Below are 20,382 nucleotides of genomic sequence, written 5' to 3'. Positions count from 1 at the left end.
CGAGGAGGAGAATCACTGAGAGGTTCCTGCTCTCAGTAAAGGGAGCCGCCAGGGCTGTCTGGGTAAGAGAAAGGTCAGGCCTTTGATCACCCTCCAGGAGGCTGGAAGCAGCTATGGCTGAGCCTTGGAAAGTCAGGGGTCAGCTCTGGTTATCTTGTCTTTCCTCCTCTGGAGGTCGTGACCCCGGTACTGGTCACGATCACCTTCAGGAAGTGACCACGGCAGGGACTGGCTTCCTTCCCCGCCCCTGGCCGGTCCCCCGGGGGCCTCGCCGGCTTGCTTCGCAAATTAACACTGTCTTTAAAAATCAAAAAATACAGAGCTGATCCCAGATCTGTCAAGGGCTAGAGGGGAAAGAGGAAGGGCTGGGGAACAGACAAGTCTGGGGCACTTACCGGTGCAATGAACTTGTGCCCTCGAACCATTCGCAAGCCACCCCTGATCCTCAGCCCTGTTGGCAGTAAATGGGGACAGTGACCTGAACTCACAGGCCTTGGGAAGATTAAATATGATGACGTTGGTGGGGTCTGACGCTCACAACTGTTTCATCACCTCTTTGCTCTTGATGGAATGTCTTTTCTCTCTGTCCTTGATGGAGCGTCTTTTCTCTTTGCTCTTGATGGAACGTCTTTTCGTGACCTGGGAAGGGAGGGAGGTAGCAGCCAGTGAAAGGGAACAAGAAAACATCTAAAAGTAAAACATTTTGCCTGCCTAAGCTTTGAAAATCAAACCTTCCCTCCAGGCTCAAGCCCAGACCCTCCTGCTGGGCCCGGCTCTGAGCCCCACACTCAGGGGCTCCAATGTGGCTTCTGTGCCTGGGCCAGAGGGAAACTGACACCTAGAGCCAAGCCAGCGGCTGAGCTGCGGGCCAGAGAAGGGCCCGGTGCCCAGGCAGAGGGAAGGAGCTGGAAGAGAGGCCAGAAGCCAGTGGGGAAGAGAGAGGGGGAAGGAGGAGGACGGGAGGGAGAGAGAGAAGGAGAGTCAGAGACAGGAAGGAGGGAGAATGACAGACAAGAAAGAGAAACAGGGAGAAAGAGAGACAAGGCAAGTGATCTGTGTGAATCCCTTTTGCTCAGGGCCCTTTCCTCCTCCCTGTCCCCTCCCTGCCCTGTCCCCCGCTGCACTCACCCCCACCTCCTCTATAATACTGCTCTTCTCCTGTAAAGCCAGACAAATCACAGCCAGCCCCTGGGGGCCCAGTGAGCCACCACAGCAGGTGTCCTGGGAAAGGTGACTCTTACGTTTGTTCCCCCTTCTCAGGAAGGCACGCGGGCTATGCCCAGTGGGGCCTGAGGGAAGCATCCAGGGGAATCAGGGTGGAATGGGGGCAGGAGTCACCGGCTCACGGCACAGGGAGGCAAAGTGAAGTCACCTCAACATATATAAACACACACATTAGCTGGAGCTGGGATGATAGTGCAGACTTTTCAAAGCACCCAGTAGGTACACAACAAAGATGTGTTGAATGAATGAAGGACATCCCATTCACAGATATGACTTGGTTCCCAGATGCCCCTGTGGATTGAAGAGGGTGATTGCCATGATCTCATCTTTCTAGACAAAGAAGGAAAGGCCCAGAGAAGTCAAGCAACCTGCCCAAGGACCCACAGCGGCAGCTGGTACTCCTGACACCTGGGGACCACTGAGTCCAGATCTCCTTTGACAGATCGGGGGCTCAGGCTCGAGGAACTGCAGAGTGATGGACCCAAGGGCACCAGCCAGGGTGGTACCAGGACTGGCCGGGACTTGGACCCAGGACTTCTCTGACCACAGGTTAGGTGCCTGGATCTAGGCTGTCTTTCCCTTGGGCCCTTCTGCACTGCCTCTTCCTTCCCCTCCCAACCCAGAGGTGTGAGAGCCCTGGTCCCAGCCCCACCCTGACCTCAGCCTTGGGAGGCCGGATGCCTGGAACTCGCCAGGAAAATGGAGCTGTGTGGTCCCTTCAGCTCTCTGTGGCCTCCTCCAAGATGTTCTCCTGGGTTCTTTCCCCACCAGAAGGGCCCAGGAGAACATGAGCACTCCTGTAGATGCTCTACGTTACCCTAGAAGTGAGCCAGCGCCCCCCCCCCCCCGCCAGCCCCCGACACAGTCTAGGACTCTAGATTGCCAAGTCCAACACCTGAAAGACACTGAATACAATACACCGAAATATCTCTTAGGACGTCGTCCCCAGGCCTTACTATCAGGCCTCTGCTCACACGCCTTCTGTGATGGGGAACTCACTCCCCCAAGTCACCCACCACACGGAGACAGCCCTGACTGTTAGAAAGCCTTTCCTTAGACTAAATGGGAAAGCTGTAACCTGTGGCCTTACCGCTCTGTCCTAGACACAACTCCCAGGGCTACGTAGGCTGAATCCCTTTTTCCCAAGGTAGCTGTTCAAATATTTGAAAGAATAATCATGGTCATCTATTCATTTCTGAAATACTTACTTGAAGACAGCCACCGTAGCTCTTTTCATCCATTCATTCATCTTCCTGGCTCCCAGGTCCTGGGCTGGCTTCTGGGGATGCGACTCCCCCGTCTCAGCTCTCAGAATGTCCCCAGTGTCCTGGGGGAGACAGATGCTTGGGCCAGCCGTTACACGCAAGGTCCCAGTGCTGTGATGGGGGGGGGGGGGCGGCCCAGCTGACTGTGAGAGCCCAGAGAAGCGGGGGGGGGGGGGGGGGGGGAGGCAGGGGCCGGGGAAGCAGAAGAAACAAGTTCCAGACAGAGAAGCAGGAAGGTCCGAAAGACCCCTGGCCCCAGGGGCAGTGAAAATGGAAGGATGATGGCTGCAGGGGAGAATGGGGGGAGAATAGACCCACTCTGGTCGCACCTGCATCCTGGACCACGCAGGCCAGAGACCCACCTCGCTTTGATGTTCAGGCAAATGTAAAGTCCAAGCCCACGGGAGCCAAGAGCAAAGGAGAGAAAAGGGCTGTGAGGGAGCGGAGAGCCCAGGCCCAGGGTGAGGGCCAGGCCCTGGCTGGGCTTCCCACGCGCAGTGGGGAATTGTCCTCACTGCAGTCCTGCGGAGGGACCCTTATCCAACTGCCAGACGAGCTGGTGGGGCACATTCGGTCACAGTGGGTGACCCTGTCAAGAGGGGGGCCCCCGGCCCTGTGTGCGGGCTCAGTAGCTCATCTAGGCTCAGGCTGGTCTCTGACCCCAGAGCTCAACCCGTGTCCAGGACTGCCCTGGGGCAGTGGACAAGGAAGCCAGGGTAGGAGTGACTGGGTGGCCCAGCTCATGGAAAGGCCCAGTGGCCAAACAAGGGCCAGCTTTGCACGACCTTGGGCTCAGGCTCAGGCCTGTCCAGCCCTATCCTGGGCTCGCTCCCTGGGAGCTGGGGCCAGTGGGGTTAAGGGCTCTGCTCTGGTTCAGACAGACCAGGATTTCAGTCCGTCCTGCCTCTGGGCTTCACCGGCTGGTCCCCCACCAGCCTATGGGCTCCAGGAGGCAGGAGGGGGGTCACTGGTAAGAGACCTGGAGGGGTAGACAGGAGCGCAGGCTCTAGAATCAGAGGTCAGAGCTCAAATCTTGGTTCTGACCCTGAACAGCCATGCCCTGGACAAGCCACATAACCTCTTAAGCCTCAGTGCCCTCATCTGGAAAATGGGCTGATAACAGTAATCCCCACCTCCCCAGACACACGGGCTGGTTGTGAGGGGTCCGTTGCCCATCGGGTGGAGCATTCAACATGGAGTCAGAGCTCTACTGAGGTTACACATAATTATCTTCACCTCTTGGTTCCTGGACAGAGCCCTGGGCTGGTAAATGGGACAGAGGCATTCACTCTCCTCCCTCCCTGAGCATCCATTTCACACGGATGAGGTAATGAGGCTGAACCAAGCCCCGCCCCCACCCAGTGCCTGGCACCAATCAGGACCTAGTGTATGGGGTTCCGCCCCTTTCCCCTTGAACTTGCCCCAGGCCTCGCCCTTGGTGGGTTGGCTGGTTAATCATCCTGGAGCTGGGCCGCCTGGGTGGCTCAGTCTGTTGAGCTTCCGACCTGGGCTCAGGTCATGATCTCAGCAGTTTGCGAGTTCGAGCCCCACATCAGACTCTGTGCTGTCAGAGCCCACTGCGGATCCTCTGTCCCCCTTCTCTCTGCCCCTCCCCCTCCACCTCCTCCATCCCCTGCTTGTGCTCCCTGTCAGAAATAAAAATAAACATTTAGGGGCGCCTGGGTGGCGCAGTCGGTTAAGCGTCCGACTTCAACCAGGTCACGATCTCGAGGTCCGTGAGTTCGAGCCCCGCGTCAGGCTCTGGGCTGATGGCTCAGAGCCTGGAGCCTGTTTCCGATTCTGTGTCTCCCTCTCTCTCTGCCCCTCCCCCGTTCATGCTCTGTCTCTCTCTGTCCCAAAAATAAATAAATGTTGAAAAAAAAATTAAAAAAAAAAAGAAAAAAAATAAATAAACATTTAAAAAAGATTCCTTTAAGCTGACACTTGTGATGAGCGAAATGCTCACAGCTGTCATCCCCCTGAGTCCTCCCAAAGGCCCCAAGCAGGCAGGCGCTGACCACCCCATGGAGTGAACTGAACAGCTCGGAGGTGAGCAGGGACTTGCACAAGGCCCCACAAGTGACAAACTGGGGAGCCCAGTTGGAACTCAGCCCCCAACTCAGCCACTCTCTCTGCCACCCACCCTCCCTGCCAGCAATGACAGGATGAATAACTAGGAGGTGACAGTCCCAGCTGTGAGGATGAGGCTTGAAGGGACAGAGCCCTCTGATTCCCAGTGACAAACCCGGTGACTCAGCAGGAGGGGGGCTCACTACCTGGCCTTGCCCACTGAGTCACTGTCTACGCAGACATGTCCGGGACACCCGCTCCTGATGTTTTTTATCTGTTGACCTGAGCAAGCCTGAGGGACAGAAGGTGAGCGCGGCCACGGCATTGCTAACATTCCTCCAAGATGGGGGTGGGGGGAGGGTTGGGGGGGAGGGAGGCTGCTCCACAACCAACACGAGATGTTGAGGACACCTATCCTGTCCCCTCCTGTGGTGGCCTCCCCGACTCCTTGGCAACTCAGTGACCTTGTTCCTTCTCCCCCTCATACTCTACTCCCAGGAACAGATAGCTCTCAGTGTGAACATGGACAGAGGGAGATGACCACTGTTAGTGGACACAGAGGGTTCCATCCCAGCAGGGGAGGGGGCCGCTGGTGACAAAAGGGACGAGCTTTGAAGTCAAGTCACTTAACCTTTCTGGGATCAGTTTTCTCATCCATAAAATGGGATGATAAATCCATGCCTTGGGAAGAGTATAAGAACTCTTATGAGGGCCCAGTGCTGGGCAAGCCCACCGCGGGTACTCAGTAAGCACTGGCTATTACTGCTATTATTAAAATAAAGACCATCTAGTCCAAGTCCCCTTAATTGTACAGAGAGAGAAACTGAGGCCCAGAGAGAGCAAAAGGTGGAATCCACGCCCCAAAGTTGTGAATAGGGGGCTGGAAGGAAGACTTAAGGTCTTTTGAGCCCGCAGCCCTGAACCTGATGGGTCTCAGCCCCACTGGGGATCTTCTGAGCCAGGTAACCCCCACCCTCCAAGGGTAATTTCCTAAGAGAGGAAACACTCCCTGTCTCTGATCTCAAACCCGGAGTCATGTCAGTGCCCTAAAGGGGGTCTCTGGAATGGGGAGAGGTCTGGGGAGAACCCAATAGGGGCTTCGCAGACACCCCTTTAGGAGCCCACCCACCCGTTTAGTACCTACTGCATGCGGGACGTGGTGCCTGGTGCTTCAAATCAGACAAGGCTGTGCTCAGAACCCAGCTCTGCTGCTGACTTACTACGGCCTCGGACAAGTCCTCCAACCTCTCTGAGCCGCCGTGTTCTCATCTGTGAAATGGGAATATACTCTCCACCTTACGGGAGGGCTGGGAGGAATACGTATAGTAATTTGTATGGGGCACCTGCAGCCTAGTGGGAGCCCACACACTCTAGCTCTCTTCCCCTCAGCCCTAACGAGCCTGGTACGCTGGATAAGCTTGGGCTCCCTGGTTCCAGCCCTTCCTCCAAGAAAACTGGCCTCGGGACTTCCATACTCCTCCCCCAACCCAGGTTCATCCTGGGGGCCCGGCTGCGGGCAGGGCAGGTAGGGGTGGGTGCAACGGTAGGGAAGAGGGAGGGGCCACTCTTTGAGAAAGAGTGGGGGGTGGGGAGGCTGGGGACAAAGAGAGTCTACTCTTCGCTGATTCAAGACTGATGATGAGGGGGAGGGTGATAATGGTAGTTGGGGGGGGATGGTGATGATGGTGATGATGATGATAGTGGTGATGGTGGTGGTGACAGTGACAGTGACACTGTTGTGCAGACAGCAGCCAGGATGACTGTGTCAGACAGTGGCACGGTACCTGCCCTGTGCCAGGCAGTGTTTGAAGCACTCTACAAAGGCGTTCACCCTTCCCAACCACTCTAAAAAGTCAGTATCGATATTATACCCATTTTGTAGATGAGAAAACCAAGGCGTGGAGAGGTTAGGCAACCTGTCCAAGGTCATCCGGCTGGTAAGTGACGATGTTGGGATGCCAACCAATCTGGCTCGAGTCTACCCGCTTACCCTCAGTGCTATGATAATAACGAGAGTAAAATAATGGCGATAGCAAGAGCTCCCAACGTCTATTAAATGTTGACAGTGTGCCAGGAGCTGTTCTCAGCACTTAGTATCGTCTCATTTAGTTTTCGCTAGATTCCTATGACAGAGGTACTATACCCCTGCCCCCGCCATTCTACAGATGGGAAACTGAGGCTCAGAGAGGCAGGGTAACTGGTCCAGTGGCTCAGTGATGGAGCTGGGATTTGTATGAGGCACCTTTCAGACTCCAGAGCCTGTGTTTTTCACAGCTGTAGATGGCACAGGGTACAGTCGGTTGTCCCTCCCTGGAGCTAGGACTCGGGATCAGGCTCAGCTTTGCTCTTCACTCACTATGTGACCTTGGGCAAGCTGTTTGCCCTCTCTGATCCCCATCAGCCCTCAGAGTCCAACCCATCCCTCCTAACTGGCACTCTCCCACTTACAGCTGCCTTCTGGATCCTCTCCCCTTGCCCTCCCCCCGTATGTCCCATGTCCGTTGAACCCACCCATCCAAAGCCAACTCCCCAGACACTTACCCCTGCCCTCTCTCCAGGATTCTGCCCACCTGAGGCCACAACTCCTGGGTCCTCGGGTCTTGTGAAACTTCCAGGCTCCCTCCCAGTAGCCAGCATACTGGTACCGGGCCTGCCTTTTTCTCGCGCGTTCCTCCCCACCCCTGCCCCCACATACACAACCATTGAGCCAATTCTTCCCCAGGAGCCCAGAGATCAGAAGCCCAGGCGCTGGACAGTAGCAGACCCAGTGTTGAGAATCTCGGCTCTGCTGCTTTCTGTGCGATCTCGGGCAAGTTTCTTTACCTCTCCGAGCCTCAGAAATACGCCTGCCGGTTATGGATAGCAATACTAACTACCTGGTGGGGTGATTGTAAGGATTAAATATGAGAATGTAGTATAAAGTGCCTGAGTGGTAGAAACTCTCGGCCCACGGTAGCTGCAGTCTCATAATTGTCTGCCCCTCCTCCACATTCAGCCGCCCCCACCCTGGTTCAGGTTCCCATCTCATCTCTGTCCTTGCCTAATGAAATGCCTCCTCCCCAGGTCCCCTGCCTGAGGTCCTCCCTCCCACCCCATCCTAGCCTCCTCTATCTTGCTTAGTGCTGACCTTCTTCGGCTTCAAGACCTCCCGGGCTCCCACCGCAAGGTCTTAACCTGGCATTTGAGGCTCTGCCTCTTCGCCCCACCAGCCCCCGACCTGTGTTGCAGCCACAGCTCTGACCATTCCCCTTCCGGTCCAGTGTCCTAAGTGACCATGGCCCCCAGATCCCCCTCTGAGCTTCCCCACTGCCAGTCCTTTGCGGAGACTCTTTCCTAGGCTGAGAATGCCCTGGTGCTTCTCTCCACATCCCATCTAAATTTCAAGACCCAGCTTGAGTCTCCTCCGGGAAGTCTGCTCTGATCTCCTCCAGTACTCCTGGGCCCTACCACATTCTCACTGAATAAGAGTTCTCCCTCTGTCCATCCCCACGTCCAGAACAGTTCTCTGGTCTGTGCTCATTGATAGCACTTACGCAGCCTATTCAAATGTTTACACACACACTGTATTCTCCGCTTCGCATGTCCTGCCAGCAAGAACGGGGCACTGTGTTCCCTCCCCTGGAATGTGGAGGCTGTCCCTGCTTCCACCGTGGAGTATGGCAGAGGTGACGCCAGGCCGGTTTAGAGCCTACCCTGTAAAGGGTCTAGCAGCTTCTGCATTGGTCTCTTAGAGCCCTGAGCCTCTGCCTGAGACCCCATCCATCCAGATGCCGCCATACTGGGAGGAAGCCCAGGCATGTGGACAGGTTCTGGAGGAGAAGGCGCCGTGGGAGAGAGAAAGAGAGCCAAGGGCACCAGGAGGCCAGCCATCTGGGGCAAGACGCCGTCTTGGAAGGGATCCTCCCTCCCAGCTGACACCAAGTGGCCCGGATGAGCCTTTCTCAAATCCCTGACCCACAAAATGGCAAGGAAAAGAAAATGGTTGTTTTAAGCCACTAAGCTTTATGGTAGTTTGTTCTCCTCCCCAGCTGAGAAGAGCTCAGCTCCTTCTCATCCTTCATGCTCTCGCCTCCAACATCACCTCCTCAGGGAAGCCCACCTTGACTTCTGGATGAGGTCAGATCCACACGCCCCCATCAAGACGTGCGGTCACCCACGTGCCCTGTGTGTGTCTGAACCACCCCCGGCGCCCCCTCTGGACTGAGCGGCCCTGCTGTACGGCCTGGTGAGCAGCCTGGTGAACCAGCCCAGGACCTATCAGGGCTCAATAAATACTTGTGAAGTGAATGAACATGTCTGTCTGAGAGGTGATGCTGTCTGTCCCAGCCCCACATGCAGGGTGTGGGCAGGATAATGGGCCCAGCCCTGCCTCCCAGTTTCCTCCTAATGATGAGATTCAAGGGGCTCAGTCACTCAAGGGGCTTGGTCACTCTGCCAGCCCGAAGGCTGCACCTCTGCGGAATCTTGGGGGTGGCCTTCCGTAGGAAGGGCACCGGGAGTACTGGGTTGCCAGGACAAATAAGGGGCTTCAACCTCCCGTTGCCCTCCCTGCCAGCACCTGCTGTCTCCACACCACCTTCTGGAAGCCTCCAAGGCTCCTCCAGGACCCCCAGCGGTTCCTCCATCCAGCGTCCACCTGAAAGCCTCTGGCCACACTTTGTGGCCTGTGGGTTTTGCCTCATCCTCCATTTATTGCCCCCCACCCGCCCGCCCACGCTGTGCACAGGCTTCCAGTCCTACAGCAATTAACTTTGTTTAATCTTTACAACAGTCCCGTTTTACTGAGGAAACAGAGGGTCAGAGAGGTTGAGTGGCTCACCCAAAGCCACACAGGAAGTTGAAAAGGCAGGACTGGGCCTTGATCCTCGGGCTCTGGGTGCAGTGTTTCTTCCACGAAACCAAGTGAGATGACAGGCTCCCCTCAGCTTTGCAATAGGTCCTGTCCCCGAGGATCAGCTAGGAGCTGCCTCCCTGCCAGGAAACTGATTTATCCTTCCTCAGAACTTGGGGCCCTCAGATCTGAGTCTCCCAGATCCCCGTGTTGCTATCAGCAGCAAATACAGGGTTGGGGGTGGGGGAATGAGCAAGTTTGAGAAGTAAAGACGGAGACATCAAGCCAGCCTTTATGAACACAGAGACATCACGTGCACACACACACACACACACACACGCACACATACACTCACACGTACAAGGTGAAAGGCGGGGGCTTGGAGATGAGATAATAGAAAGAGAAAGGAGAGGAAAGAAAAAAGAGGGAAAAGTAGATTCACCCAGAGAAGGAAAAACAAAGAATAAGAAATACCCAGAGGAAGATAAAGACAAAAATACAGCAACAGACCGAAAGATACAAAAAACATGCACATATACACAGTTAGACACACCCATGAAGAGAGCCACTGTGACAGGATGTGAAATTCAGAAAGAGAGAGAGGCTCAGGGAGAGAGTTAGAGGCACACACCCAGGAGATAGGAGAGGCCACCGTGAGACAGAAGAGGGATGAGGGAGGGGATAATAGAGAGACAGAGAGAGAGAGAGCAAGAGAGGGGCAAGAGCCGGCAGCCCAATCATCAGAGGCTGGAGCTCACACATTTCTCCCCCTACCCCCACCATCACACCCCCTTCCCTCCGCCACCTCCTGACCTGGCTCACAAGAGCCCGAAACGTTGGCCCCAGGTGACAGGTGAATTCTCCCAGGCCCAGCGGCCCGGCCCCCATCTGCCTTAAGCCAGAGTGCCCTTGACACAGAGAGTGTTAAGGAGTCCTCTGCATGGAGCAGGGACTTCTTCTCCATCTTCACTTTGAACCCAATGCCCTGATGGAAGGAGAGAGACCTGCCCCCCTCTGCTCACCAGGCCCAGGCCTCAGAGTCACTTGGTTCTCCCTGCTGACTTCTGAGCCACAGGGGCTGGAGGCAGGTGCAACCTGCAAACCTCAGCGGGCCTCTGGCGGGTGCCCACCGTGGGCAAGACTCAGCCCCCGCCCCAGGGAGCCTCTACCTGAGAGGCGGGCACCCGGGCTCCAATGCCCCTTCCTGCGTACGACTATGGTGAGTCACCTGACCTCTCCAAGCCTCAACACCCACCTCCGTGAAGTGGGGACAATCCTGCCGACCTCACAGATTGATAAGAAAATAAAAAGTGGGTGCTAGTAAACCCCTTACACAAAATCTGGCATATAGTAAGTGCTCAATAAACACTGGCTTCCTCTCATTGGGAAAGCTTGGAAAATACAGAGATAAAGGCAGAAAGTGAGACAGAGCCAACAAGAGTCGGGGGTCTTGGGAAGGGACAGGTCATTCTGTCCTAAGGGCAGACTTTGGAGGCCAGGTCTTGGAGCCCAGGGAGTGTTTAGAAGTCAGAGACGGAGCTCTCTGTCATCTTAATGATGAATAAATGTTTAAAAAAATTTTAATAAAATAAAAAAAAAGGAAGTGAGAGACAGAGATGGGTGGAGGGGTTGGGCACTCCTGGCAGTGAGAATGTCAGGCACAGAGGCAGGAAGGCAGGGACTGTCTGCAGAGCAGAGACCCGCTCTCTTTGGCCGCAGTGTAGGACAGATGTGGGACATGGGAGGATAACTTAGGACAGTACTCACATCTCACAGATGGGGAAACCGAGGCCTACCGAGGTTAAGTGACTTCTCTAGGCTCACTCAGCTGGCGAGTGGCAGGCCCAGCCTGCGAATCCAGGCCTGGGTCACTCGGCCCTTCTCCCTGTGCCAAGCCGCAGGTCAGCCCCGCGCAGGTGAGAGCAGGGACGCAGCGGAGGGGATCTCAGGGCTTCAGAAGTTTGGTGTTTGCCTACCAGCGGAAGTCCCCGAATCCAAGCTCAGGGAGGAGAGTAGGTTCCTGACGGCAAGGGTCGATGTCCGCCGGAGAAGCAGATAGAGCACATCCTGGAAAGCCCAAGCTGCAGCCGCAGGTGCCCCTCAAGTGGGATAAGGGGATCCGTCAGGCCCGAGGACTTGAAGGTGGGGCTCAGCCTGGGACTGGGAAATCCTCTCGGGGTCCTGCATCAGGCACGTGGGAGGCCGGGAATCGTCTGCCCTTAGGCGAGAGCTGGGGCTGTTAACCTGTGGCTTGTGAATCGGAGGGTGAGGTTCAGGAGATCAAAACTCCCTGAAATTTGGTCAAGCTTGATAGCACAAACACATGCACGGACAACTCCAAATTCTGTAGTGCTAATTGTGTTCCCTCATGCCGTCTAAGGAGGGTGGATGCTGCTAAAAGCAGCCGTCCTTTCTCCTGACTGCCTGGCTGGGTTTGGACCCACACAGGTGGGGCAGGAGCAAGGAGCTGGGTTGCTCTGCATGAAGAGGAGAGAACCTGGGGCTCACAGAGGCCACCAGTGAAGGGGAAGCAGGGGAAAAGAGGGGCGACCGGAGGGGAAGGCCGCCATTGCCGCAAATCAGGTCACAGAGTACGCAATGGGCAGTGACCTGAGCCAATCATTTCTAGAGCTGGGGGAGAAAAAGGGACCCTGGAAAGGGGCCCTGTAATCTTATGATTGTACAAATGTATATTTTCCCAAGGAGAAGATCATAGTTTTTATCAGATTCTCAAAGGGGTCTGTATTTGTCAGGACAGGGTAGCATTATTCTGAGTAACAAACATCCCCAAGTCTCTCTGGCTAGCAGTTTCTCCATCTCTTTATCTCTCACAAACTGCACTGAGGGCCGGGGGACTCAGGCGCCGCTGACTCCCATTGTGTTGACCCACTGATCCAGGCCGCTCGGAGCCTAGGTCTCATCCATCTCGACAGGCTGCCTCCATGATCTCTGACAAAGAAGAAAGAGCTGGAAAACCTTGCAGGAGCTCTTTACTGCTGTGGCCTGCAAGTGACCCACATCATTTCTGCTCACTGGTCACTAGCCACAAACAGGTGCAGGGTGCACCAAACTGCAAGGGAAGCTGGGAAGACTTCCAAGTGCCCAGGACGGCGAGGAGAACGGGACACGAGCTATGTTGGGGAACACCCAAAGTGCTAGCACCATTAGGATTAGAGCAGTGAGTCCCAAACTCCGACTTATAGACCACCTTTATCCGCTTTCTCCTGAAAGCTTTCAAGAAATGTAGATCCCAGGCCACGACCTTAGTTATACTCTAGGGTCCCAGAATCTGTATTTTTAACAAGTTTCACAGGTACAGAACAGGTTTGGCAATGCCTGGGATAGAGGGTCCTCTGATCACAGGACTAGCAGCTGCCTCAGAAGTCATCCTAGGTTAAAAAAAAAAAAACCCTCCAACTTGCTTGGTCTCCTTTCTCAACATCCTTCGTCCTGCCATGGAAATGCAACGTGAAATTCCAAAGTTCTCTGCAAGGATGATGCCAGGTGTCACTCAAAATTCCAGAACCTAGGCCTGTGTTCCTCCTACCAGCACTAGGATTGGGCCCATTTTACTGGTGGGACAACTGAGGAACAGAATGCTGCACTAGACCTGGGATTGCTGACTCCCGTCCACGTCTGGTCTAAGGAAGAAGCAAACCTCTTACCCCACAGTCCATCCCCCAGAGATCCACTTACCTGGTATTTTCCAGGGCAGTGGGCCTTTAAGACACAGGGTGCTCAGAAGTGCTCAGATATCCCCATTCTGGCCAGTTCTCTCTCTGCTGCTGTTGTTTAATTCCTCTGGAGAACGAGATTGGAAAGACAGTGCTAATTTAATTTCCCAGAATGAATAAAGATAAGACAGTATCGGAGGGTGATGAAGCGCGGGGAGCATATAATTCGCATCCCGAAACCAGACTCCCCGCATCACGACGGCCCTCCCCACGCTGGAGCTGATTAAGCCGGAACGATGCCAGTTAATTATCTTCCTCTGTCTCAGAGGAAGGCTGGCTTCCCGGGCCAGGCGGTGGGCGTGAGGGGGTTTGTAACTGGGCAAACGAGGTTAAGGGAAGGAGGGAGCCAGGGTTTGCAGACCCCTCCAGGGCTCACAGGTCACCATTGAGGTGGGGGTGGGGGACCGGTTAGGGGGGTGGGCACAGGTTCACTAGCAAGTGATTCACCAATGAACCTCGCAGGGTTTGGAGTCCAGTATTCCTGGAAGCTGTTTATGGGTCTCCCTAAAAGGGGGCCCTCCAAGAGGCAGTCAGGCTGGGCTGGATCCGGAGTACGGAACATCAGTTGCGTTCACAGGACAGCATCACTGTGCACATGGGGGCATTCATCCCCGCGCACAGGTTTCCATCCCTGCGCACAGGGATGTTGCGCATCAGCAAAGCGAGGAGTCTTTTCATGGAACCTGCTGGAGTGCGCATCAGTGGGAGGGCATGTGGGGATACATGGGGGCTGGTTTAGCTCCATGCACATGGGTGCGATGTCGTCAGAAGCACCCATGTTCAGACAGCCCTGGGGGTAATTCCTTGCCCCCCTGCTAACTAGTTGGGTGACCTTGGCAAAGTTTCTTTCCTAAGCCTCGGTGTCCTCATCTGAGGACTGGCGCTGGGAACAGCACCCCCTTTACACAGTTCTGGCGAGGACTGAGACATGGTGCCTGGAGGGAGCCCCGCTCAGCACCCGGCCCACAGGAGGGGCTCCATGATCATGAGTTACCATCAGTGTCATTACCGTGAGGATCACATGGCTCCTTCCCGGGTGAACGGAGGGCGTGTGTTTATCCGTGAACGCCGTGAGCGGGCCTGCCGTGCCGGTTATCATCGCGGTGGCATCTGTGGCCATAGAACCTTTCTGTCACATGCAAGGCTCCCTTCCACCTCTCTCTGTGGCCCAGATGAGGACTGGGGCGGGGCGGGGGGGGGGGTGGAGTGGGAAAGAAGGTGGAGAGCTGTTCCTCCAGGGTCAGAGACTGGACTTTTTCCAAAACCGGAGACCAACTTTGGTGGAGCCGAAAACGGTTTGCAGCAACCCGAAAGGAGGCCTCAGCGAGAGCAGGAGCCCCGGTGGTGACGGGGACTGATGGCGACAGAGTGATTTACATGCAGCCACAGCCGCAGCACACCTGCCAGGGACCGGCTGCCATTCTCACGGAATGAAGAAAAGAATCTGCTGGTTGGGGAGGAAAGCAAATCCCCACAGTCCCCAGACTCCGTGGCTGGGTTTTAATGTCCTTTTTCTTGGAGTCTAAAATGAAGACAGCTCGAGTTGGCGGCCTGGAATAGGGCGATCTTGGGCTCTGGGTCAGATGGGGCTGGAATTCTTCTGGGGATAAGGGAGAGGATGGAATCACAAAGACAAAAGGGGTTCAGGGTTAGAAAGGCTGGGGGGTTCGGTCGGTTGAGCGTCTGACTTGGGCTCAGGTCATGATCTTGCAGTTCACGGGTTCGAGCCCCGCACCGGGCTCTGTGCTGACAGCTCAGAGCCTGGAGCCTGTTCAAATTCTGTGTCTCCTCCTCTCTCTGCCCTTCCCCTGCTCGTGCTCTGTCTCTGTCTGTCTCTCAAAAATAAAGTTAACATTAAAATTCTTTTTTTAAAAAAAAGGCTGGACCAGGCCTGGGTTCAAGGAGTGATCTTGGCTGTGAGTGTGGGGTTTCAGGGAGCAGGTGGGAGTGAGGAGGGTCAGGTAGTGCAGAGTAAAAAGCCGAGGATCGGACTGTGAACAGGGGAGAGTGGGGTGGGGCCCAACAGCTTAAAAGAACAGGAGCCTGGCTCTTAGCCCCTCACCCCAACCCCAGGTCACTGTCAGGCTCCACCACCCCTCCGAAGTCTGGGCAGTCCTGGATTGAGGAAACGGAATGAAACCCTACCATCTCAGGGTCACAGAGAATCACAGAGAGTTAGGGATGAGAAAGCTCTTGAAACTAGCCAGCCCGTAAGTAGATTTAAGGATTGCCAGGTCTAGAGATGGGAGTGATATGCCCAATACCTCTCTAACCATCTGGATCCTTTTCAGCAAATATTCCCGGGCCTCGTTCCTGAGCCACAGTGTAGTTCTCCACCCTGCTGACGTAAAGCTTGGCCACGGGGCTGATTCCGGCCCAAGACCATGTGCGTGGACATGACGTTGCTGATTGTGAGTCAAGTCCTTAAGAAGACGTCCAGTGTTTCTGTTTACAATCTCATGTTTGTGCCGTTGTTGACGAGAAGAGCACGTCTCAGGAGCCACTGAGTCACGGAGGATGAGAAACACACGGAGCAAACCGGAACCCAACCCGTGTCCAAATCGTGTGCCGGGACAGGCTGCTCCACGGTCCACAGACCCACGGACAGGACAGACAGATGCCTAATGCTATAAGCGACTGCACTTTAGGTGGTGTTTCTTTACACATCATCACGATGGCGATAGCTGTGTGATATTTTTTTAAATGTTTATTTTTAAGAGAGCGAGTGCGAACATGCATGGGGGAGGGGCAGAGAGAGAGGGACAGAGGATCCGAAGCAGGCTCTGCGCTGACAGCAGTGAGCCCGATGCGGGGCTCGAACTCACGAACCGTGAGATCTTGACCTGAGCCGAAGGTGGACACTCAACCTCAACCAACTGAGCCACCCCAGCCGTGCGATATTTTGATGTATAATGAATATATATTTGGTCTTCACCTCCATGCCTGGCACAAAACTCCTAAAACTCTTGGAATTTCGTAAGTGCAGAGAGAGATCCATGTGACTTTTGTTACGCTAAAGGTGACTCTGGGAACACATCTAAGGATGGGGGCTGGCAGCCAGGAGAAACAGCCATGTGATCGGAGAGCTGGCAGTTTCAGACTCACACTCCACCCCTCCACCCTGCCCTCTGACCTCCGGGAGGAGGGAGCGTCTGAAGGTGAAGTCAGCCACCCATGATTTATTCAAGCATGCCTACATAAGGAAGCCTCCAGAAAAACCCGAAAGAACAGGATTTGGAGAGCTTCCTGGTGGGTGAACACTGTGAGACTGGGGACGGGGCACGGAAGCCCCAAGCCCTTCCCACGTGCCTTGCCCTATGGCTGCTCTTGACGTACATAAAGTGCTCGGATATTAGGCCGGGGCTCTAGTGAGTAAAAAGTTTCTGTGGGTTCTGAGGGCCACTCTAGCAAACTGGTTGAGCCTGAGGAGGGGGTCACGCGAACCTCTGATCTCCAGCCGTTGGGTCAGAAGCTCAGGGGACAACCTTTACTCGAGATTAGCATCCGAAGTGGGGAAGCCGGCGTCGTTCTTGTAGCACTGAGCCCTGAACCTGCGCGGGATCTGACGTCATCTCCAGATAAGGTTGAACCGCAGGACATCCAACTGCTATTGGACTTTGCTTAAAGTGGGGAAAACGCCACACGTGTCAGACGTGGGAGAAGTATACGCGGACAGCCACACAGTGAGTCAGGGCTGAGCCGGATCGAAGCCCAGGCCGCCCGCAGAGAGCGAGGGACACCCTCTGGCGCCTCCATCCCACCGGGGCATCAGCCTCTGACAACATCACAGCTCAGGTCTCCCTCTGAGGAGTCGCTCCCGCCGGGTGTGGCCGTCTCAGGAGGCCCCTGCCAGCGGCTCCCCGCTCCCCGGAAGGGCTGTGCCAGCCCCACCCCGTCAGCCCCCAGCGGGTCCGTCTGGGACCAGGCAGTGACGCTGCGTGACGGGGGCGGGGTCAGCAGGCAGCGCGAGGCCCAGCGAGCCCGGGAGGAGGGGGGGCCCGAGGGAGACAGGTGCAGGTGCCAGGTGGACGCCGCACCCCAGGGACCGCTCTTCCCGGGGACGAGCCGGGTGTGGGGCGAGCGGTCTGCCCCACGCACACTCCTCTGTGCCCCGGGCCGGCTGTCTCACTGCTCTGAGCCAGGGAAGGGGATAACGACACCGGCCCCCGATGACCGCCGTCCCAGGACCCAGTGATGTGCCTTGAAATACGCACCACGCCCGGCCCAGAGCCTCGCATGTGAAGGTCCCAGAGAGACGGGGCTCCCTCCCGGCCACCCCCCGGGGCAGGAATGTGTGCTCCATGGTCACACTTCTGTGACTTGTGCCCTGCTCTACTGTTTCCTGGCTGTGGGACCATAGGAAGCATGGGAAGCCCCCTCCCCTTCCCTGGGCCTCAGTTTCCTCATCTGCAAAATGGGAATCATGACAGCACCTCCCTCCAAGTCATGGTGAGGACTCAGTGAGATCCTCGCAGAGTGCCTGGCACAGGGCTGGGCACAGAAGACGCACGGATCAAAGGCAGCTGGTGTCCCCTCGAGCTGGGGCTCTGCAGGGGCCTTTTACTCGGTGAACTCCTAGACCCACAGGACGGTTGTTAGCCCCACAGCTACCGTTCACCCCGGGGTGTCCCCTCCAGAATTTCACACGGGGTCTGTGGCTGTCCCTCTCCTGCCCCTGACACCTTCCCTCTCCCACCCCATCCCGCTTTGACCCTGTGGGCCTAGCCCTATGTGAAAATGGATTCTCTGTTCACATGAAAATGTCAGGCAAAACAGTCATTTCTTCTACCTAACTAATGACAAGAGCAAAAAAATTTCAGTGCTCTTCCATTGTGCCTTTATGAGCACAGAAGCCGTCCCTGTATATGAAGCTCATTAAAAACCATCTGGCAGCACGTGGCTCCTCCTTTTAAGCCACATTATGTTAAAAGCGTTTCCTCTCCACTACCTGTTACCTTTTGCCTTTCTTTTCTTTTGAATGAGAGAAGAGAGACACCTGGCTTTCCTCAGGGGTAAAGGCTCTGTCCTTTTGCATGCTGAGCTGCTAACGTCTATTCTCCCCACTGACACACGCACACACACACACCCATGTACGTCCTGCGGGGGGAGATACAGGAAACAAGATGGCGCTCTGGAAGCAAGGAGCCGGAAGTAGGGCCATCAGGCTAAGAATCTCGGTGAACTGGGTCCTCTATCCCTCCTCTGAGAAGAAGCAGGTGCTGAAATACCGGAGACTGTTGTCTGGTGGTCAGGCTCCGACCAGGGCTGTGGAGTTGATCGCATCTGAGAAGCACTAGCTCCTCCCCACTCCCTTGAGATCTGACATCTCAAAATTTATGGAATCACAGCATCTCAGGGCTGCAGGGACTTCCGTAGGCACTTACTGATAACCTGCCGTGCCAGCAACAGGATTTATGGTCACGTTCGTGTTTGCTACCATTTTCTCACACACACACACACACACACACACACACACACGAGAATTTTATCTTTCCCCGCCCAAGCTTCCCCGCTTCGCCTGCCCTCCAAACAAGAATGTGATCTGTGCAAGATGGTTTCTGATGTGCGTGTACGCATGCTCGTGGCGCCAGATCAGGAGAATCGGTGACGGAGAGAGAAACAAAGGCGAAACCAAGAAGACCGCAGTGATCGTTCCCTTTAATGAAATGAGGGGGTAAAGGGGAGCGAAGAGAACACACAGCTCGGCAACCCTGCAGTCTGGGGAGACTTGCGAGCTTCAGCTTGTGAGAGGCTCTACGGCTCCCCGACGTGAGGAGCGGGGCCTGGAGAAAGGTGTGGTGCAGGCACACGTCGCATCTCCGTTAGTTCTCTTCAGGAAATGGAAGCCAAGTGGGAATTCCTTTCCAAGCGATTGTTGGTTACTGGACTGTCGGTTGGGCTACAGGACTGAGTGGAGACTGGGTCTCACAGGAGCCCAGTTATCAGGTCACGCCATCATGAAGGATGCAGAGGTGGGGTTGAAGGTGTCACCCGGCCTGTGGGGGGAGACGCTTAGAAAATAGTTGCTGACTTTCAACAATAGCCAGATTATGGAAAGAGCCTAAATGTCCATCAACTGATGAGTGGATAAAGAAATTGTGGTTTATATACACAATGGAGTACTACGTGGCAATGAGAAAGAACGCAATATGGCCCTTTGTAGCAACGTGGGTGGAACTGGAGAGTGTGATGCTAAGTGAAATAAGCCATACAGAGAAAGGCAGATACCATATGTTTTCACGCTTATGTGGATCCAGAGAAACTTAACAGAAGACCATGGGGGAGGGGAAGGGGAAAAAAAAGTTAGAGAGGGAGGGAGGGAGGGAGGTGAACCATAAGAGACTCTTAAAAACTGAGAATAAACTGAGGGTTGATGGGGGAGGGGGGGATGGAGGGGGGAGGGGAGTGATGGGCATGGAGGAGGGCACCTGTTGGGATGAGCACTGGGTGTTGTATGGAAACCAATTTGACAATAAATTTCATATTAAAAAAATAATAATAAAATAAAATAATCTGAATATTAAAAAAAAAAAGAAAGAAAATAGTTGCTGAGCAAACAGAGAAAGAGGAACAAAGGAGAGTCTACTTTTAGGAGTTCATTTGATAGAGAGTTTGTGGAACAACAGTAATGAATACAAGACTGTCCTGAGGGGAGTAATCGAGTTAACACTTACCAGGTGCCATACTGAGAGCCCGGCTGTACGAGGACTTCAACTCCCTCCATCTTGACCTCAAACTTTCTAAGTGATTAAGTTCTTTCCAGCTTACCTCTTAACTCAGGCAAAAGGCCCAGCAGGCAAAGCATCCCCTGATGGGAACAGAAACTACCGCCTCAAGCAATAAGGGCCGCCCTGAGCCAGCGAGACGCCGCGTGACTCACCCCAAGACGACGATCGACCCGACCTTCACGGTCACCTGCAAGGATGCACACGACCTGTGTCCCTCATTTGCCTTATGTGAACCTGAAAGTGTCTTCGGCACTTTGGAGACAGTCTTTGGGACACTCCCAGTGCTGGCCTCACATAAATAAATTCCTTTCTCATGTCACCGCCACACTCTTCTCTACCTTTGGATTTCTTCAGCAGCGTGTGGCCGAACCTGGTCTGTCTGGGACCCCGGAGCCAGGTGCTCGAGCCCCCCCCCCCCCACCTTGGGCCACAGTTACGTGGCTGGTCAGTGAGTGTCACCTCCCCACCCCACAAATGAAAAATAGACTCAGTGAGGGGCAGAGACTCACCCAAAGTTACGCAGCCAGGCA

This window comes from Felis catus, chromosome C1, assembly GCF_018350175.1.
Source record: "Felis catus isolate Fca126 chromosome C1, F.catus_Fca126_mat1.0, whole genome shotgun sequence".
Taxonomy (NCBI): Eukaryota; Metazoa; Chordata; class Mammalia; order Carnivora; family Felidae; genus Felis; species Felis catus.
This window is presented reverse-complemented; position numbering follows the sequence as displayed.